Source organism: Lycium ferocissimum, chromosome 2, assembly GCF_029784015.1.
Source record: "Lycium ferocissimum isolate CSIRO_LF1 chromosome 2, AGI_CSIRO_Lferr_CH_V1, whole genome shotgun sequence".
NCBI classification, from domain to species: domain Eukaryota; kingdom Viridiplantae; phylum Streptophyta; class Magnoliopsida; order Solanales; family Solanaceae; genus Lycium; species Lycium ferocissimum.
Window position 1 is genome coordinate 44,424,131 of NC_081343.1, and position 5,848 is coordinate 44,429,978.

A 5,848-nucleotide genomic window follows, 5' to 3' on the forward strand; every position below is an offset into this window, starting at 1 on the left:
TATAAGGCAGATTTTTAGTCCATGATTAACGAATTCATACGTATATAACGACATAACTCAAAATACTAACGAGAAACAAAATGATAATGATAAAGAACTATTTTTTTGAGATCACTAAAGACAAGAGGGCATATCTAGCCAAATATAAGGTAAGTAGAGCCCTTCAACAACCCCAACTTTCGACGCGCGTTTAAATTTATGTAAAAATTTATTAAAATTCTCAAATAAATTGATATGAACCCATAACTTTAAAAATATAATGGGTTCCATTAATTTTAAGACTTAACTCATAAATTTAAATTCCGATCCGCGTAGCATTAAGTCCCTCGAGATAACTTTAACCTTTGCAAATTCTCATTTGTGCGATTGATGTTAACGGAGAGCTGGTGGAGCGGCCTGCATGGTTGTCTGTTGACTTTGACTAGCCATTTAATTTTTAGTACAACTTATTTGGTTTCAAGTTCTAGAAAATTATCAAGTGCTAATAAGCAAAATTTAAAGTCATAAGTTGGAGTTGAAGACACATATTGGCCTCGATCGCCAAAGACAGGATGCTTAATTGGGCATGAACCCACCAAGTCCAAAATGCATGAAGCTTTTGCCAACGAAACTATTAAGTAGTACATGACGAAATGTAGAACTATAGAACTAAATAAATGGACTTATTCATCTCCTACATGAGAAAGATATGTATGATAATAAATCTTATTACTTTTGTTCTTGTCTTCTAATTTTCGAAAAATAGATAAAGAGAGGGACGGAGGAGGCCAGTTAACCGAAAGATGCTATATTCGTCAAGATCTATGCCCCTTGGTTGTGGTAAGAAGCAAGGATATGGGCTCGTGTAAGTAGGAAACAAAAAATATCTATTCTAGTTCTCTCTTCAGCTATGGGTTTGAATTTAAGAGAAATTCTAGAGAATGTTTGCTATCCTGAAATTTCTTCTTTATGTTTAATCTTAGCCAAAGTTCGGTGTCGTTAATTATTAGAAATCTAAAAGCGACATCATTTTCTTTAGGGAAACCATCTTTCGGATGATTTTGTTAACATAAGGCTTTTACTAAAAAAGATATTATATAAAGTTGAGTCCAGAAAAAGCTTTGATCATTTAACGAAACCATTTTGTACAAGTAAATAATTGATTTTCCACTAATAAAATAATTTTAAGAGTTGACCAGAAAGTGAGACACGCATTAAATAGAAGTGTTTGTGCACGATACATAATAATAGTTACATATTTGTATTTAAGCAGAGGCGAATGCAAAAACGTATACTCCCGCTATCTCAATTTGTTTGACACTTTTTGTTTTTCGAGAGTCAAATTTCTTAATTATGACCGTGTATTTAGACATAAAATCATAAGAAAATTCGAAATAAAATTTATATATTTAGAAATTACGTAAAAAATACTATAAGTCACTATAATTAATAATCTAAAATATTTAAAAAGACATATGACAAAATTACTAAAGAACAATCGCGCCTTTGGCTCTCGAAAACGAAAAGATCAAACAAATTGGGATAAAGAGATTATTCTAGAAAAGTCGCCATCGTATTTAGTTATAGCTATCAAGTGTATTCAACAAAAAATATAAAGTTTTGACGAAAACTTAGAACTCTAACTTGGTCGCGGTGTATAAGATATATATGATTGAGATTTATACTAACTTTTCTAAGATAAATAACCAAATTTTAAGTTGAAAATTTAAAATAAATGTAGGGAATTGACTAATTTATCGGGGTGTTGTCTATTACCTGGTTTTTTTTATTTTTATTCACATTGCATTAATTTGACTTTTTCTTACAATATACCTATCTTATACTCCATGGAAACGTGTCTAATTAAGGTCACTACCCGGCGGTTGCTTCAGAGCTTGAGATGTCAAGTGTCAACCAGTCGGCCGCGATCTTACCTTATATAATATAATAATTAGACAAACGAGTATCACAAATTAGATGATGATGAGAAAGTAAGCAAATTAATGCATCTACTAGAATGTCAAAGCCTAATATATAATATTGGTAATGATTCTTATATCTTACTTGAATTTTCTCTGGTCAAATTGGAAGCAGATATGATATTTAAGTTAACTTTTTAATTTTCAAACCAGTTTCATTGACTTGTTAGCCCAACAATTCCCTATAAAATACCATATAGCGAATCATTAAAATCACATCAAATTTATCCAATGACGAAAATTCCACTATTATGCTCGTCCCTTATTATTTTTCTTGTTCTTGCTACTTCAATAAGTCCTTCCCATGCAAACCAAACATTTCTTGAATGTCTTAAAACAAATTCAAACCCTTCGTATCCAATTTCCTCACTAGTGTATTCTCCCAATAATTCTTCATTTCCATCTGTTTTGCAAGAATACATAAGAAATTTAAGGTTCAACGAGTCCACAACGAGGAAACCTCTCTTCATACTCACTGCTCAGCATGAATCTCATATTCAAGCATCAATTATTTGTGCAAAATCACAAGGTTTGCAAAATGAAAATTCGAGCGGTAGGGCATGACTAATAGGGGTCTTTCTTATGTCTCCCACGTACCATTTTTCATCGTTGACATGTTCAATTTCCGGTCTATAAACGTTAGCATTGAGGACCTAATCGGCTTGGGTTGAAGGGTGCAACACTTGGTGAAGTTTACTACGAATCACTAAAAAAGCAACGTGCATGGCTTCCCCGCTGGAGTTTGTCCCACCGTGGGCGTTGGTGGCCACTTTAGTGGGGGCCAAGTTACGGTAACATGATGAGAAAATACTTCGCCGACGTCGATAACATCGATGATGCTAAATTAATCGATGTTCATGGTCGAATCCTCGACCGTAAGTCCATGGGGGAGGACTTATTTTGGGCCATAACAGGCGGTGGAGGGGTGCCAGGAGTCGTCTTATCATATAAAATAAAGTTGGTTCGAGTCCCACCAAAGGTGACAAGCCGAGTCCAGAGATTTTATGACCAAAATGCGCTCGACCTTGCTTACATATGGCAACATCGCGGATGTCGGGACAATGACCTTTTCATGAGATTGATCATTGACGTAGTTAATAGCACTACACGTACCACTTGAGAAACCATAAGGGTGTCTTTCTTTTACTTTATTTCTTGGAGACTAAACCGACTTCGTCACTTCTCAACGGAAGTTTCTTAATTAGGTTGTTAAAGATCGCATCGAGATGCACGGATAGAATCCGTTCTTTACTATACAAGTTTGCCAATTACCCCAATTGATGCTTTGCTAAGTAGGTCACCTCCCTATCATATTTGAAAAGGAACAGATTACTTGCAAAAACCAATGTCAAAGAAGGGCTAGAGTTCATATTCAAGAAAATGATAGAGCTACAAACCCCAACGATGTTGACGTTTAATCCTATGGTGGGAAAAAATGAGTGAAATTTCACCTTTTGCTAAGCCAATGCCCCATAGAGCTGGAAATATAGCCAAGATTCAATATTCAACAAATTGGAATGAGAAAGGAGTTGAGGCTGCAAACCACTACCTCAACTTGACAAGAGTACTTTATGAATATATGACACCTCTTGTGTCAAAATCCCCAAGGTTAGCATTTTTGAATTATAGGGATCTTGATATATGGTATTACACACAATGGGAAATTGAGTTACTTGAAGGGAAAGTGTATGGGATCAAGTATTTCAAGAAGGAAAATTTCAACAGGTTGGTGAAGATCAAGACTAAGGTTGATCCTGAAAATTTCTTCAGGAATGAACAAAGCATCCCAGTTTACCCAGCTTGAGGATGTAGATATATATTAAGGGGAAATATGGATTTATATATAATTTAAAAGGTGATTTGATTTCATTTAGATTATTAATTAATTGTTGTTTGATTCTTAAATGTAATATTCACACTAGTGATCTGTTTATGAAGATAATGAATACTGTAATATATTTATTAAAGGTTGAAATTTTAATATGATTTTGTTTCCTAATATGAATAGATAAAGTTTTTTTTTCCTTCTTTTTCTTCTTCTAGGTGTTGACTTTAATTTGGTTTGTAATCCGTGTTAGACTATTTACTTAATTATATCTTTAACAAAACACACATGTGTTGTTAGAGACGCATTTTTTTTTTAAATTTAATTATGTTTTCAACACGTTCTTTATCTACGGATATAATTTGATTCTTTTTTAATTCTTTTTTATGAGTAAAAAATGTAAAAATTCATCTTAATAATGAGTGGAGATGAGACTCAAATCAGAATATTGTTAAAAAAAATACATTTTTATTTAATTACTTAATTATATGAATTCTTTGTTTCATCATTTTGGTAAATGGACAGTATACGTGCACGTGGTCGAAGAGGATTAGAGAAGACGCCCAAGGTGTTGGTTCTCAAGCTAAGCGCATGAAATAAAGATCTAGATGTAAAATTTATGGGTTCAAAATAATAACTCCATCAGTTTCATAAAATTTACTTGGTGCAGAATCTATTATTTGTACTTAGTGAATTTCTAACACTTATATATAGCCTAAGCCAAATCTATAAGTATGTGAGTTTGTCACGCCCGAATCACGATTTCGCGCAACACGTAAGACTTCCCAAGCTCGTTTCGTGGGTCCGAGCGAACCCTTACGGCTCGTTTGTCAACATGGGGAATCAAAATAACATAATCTATATGATGCAATTTAACGAATCATGAAACGTAATCGTTATATCAAAGTCTTGAAGTAATCTCATAGCATGAAAAATCATGAAAAACGTAATACCGCAATCATTAAAGCAATAACCGACTCGAACCAACATCCGATTATGAAACCTCTAAAACATAAACCGAATACTAACTAACAGACATGGCCCCCGGACTACCATAAACCGAATACTAGTGCAACTCCATGTCGAACCCCGAGAGGTTGGGCTCACCAATAAGTTTGACAACCGAGGTGATCCTACCGCGTTGTGTGTATGTTCGAGAACCCAGACCACCGCGGAAGTGCGGTGCCCCGGAAAAAAGGACGTTAGTACATGCGCATAGACTAGTATGTAAAACTTGTCGAAATAAAGAACATGGCACAACATAGGTATATGACATGAACTGAAACTGAATATAACTTGAACATGAGCATGAAACGTGAGTAAAGTGTGAAAATAGGAAATTAATGGAAATACGTGTATATAAAACTATTTGTAACGTGGGGTATGCTATAGTACAACCGACAACATGCTCTGGTACTTGCATCCTACCAGCAGAACACTCACACCTTGCCAGGGATATGAGATTTAAGTAATAATAAGCATGTAAGGATCCAAACCGCATAACGAAGGTGTTGCCTCCTTGTCGACAACCCCTTATCCTACGCGGCTACGTAGTTTCAAAGCCATCGAGCCTTCTCGTTAACTAAGCAAATCCCAAAAACATGAACATGATGTAGTTTAAGAAGCCCATGATTTTCGTGAAATAACTTGCAACATGGTTTCATGAAATATCTTGTAATATGGTTTCATGAGATAACTTGTCATAGTCTTGCAAACATGTTCTTCATTCATGAGTAATAACAATAGTTCATGATTATATATATAATTGACTTGAAAACATTCTTGTAACTTGCTAGATAAAAATCATAAAGTTTCATATAAACATAATGAGAACACAATGGAGGAAGAATTCATGATTTATGGATTAAGCTGAGTTCCTAATAACCGTAATGAAGATTAGGAATACAATAACGAATATAGATACAAAATTCGTATATACAGTAAATACAACATAGGTTATCAATATGTCATTTAATGCCCTAGGATTTGAACTTCATGGATATCAAGAAACGGGGGTATTGGGGAAAAAACGTAAAATTCCCCCAAAATGGGTGGAAGTTCTACA

At 34.3% G+C, this 5,848-nt stretch overlaps 1 pseudogene; it reads left to right on the top strand.

The window, feature by feature from the left end:
• Nucleotides 1–782: 782 nt before the first annotated feature.
• LOC132047626 (berberine bridge enzyme-like 8) lies at nt 783–3,888 on the top strand (annotated as a pseudogene).
• The last annotated feature ends 1,960 nt before the right edge of the window (nt 3,889–5,848 follow it).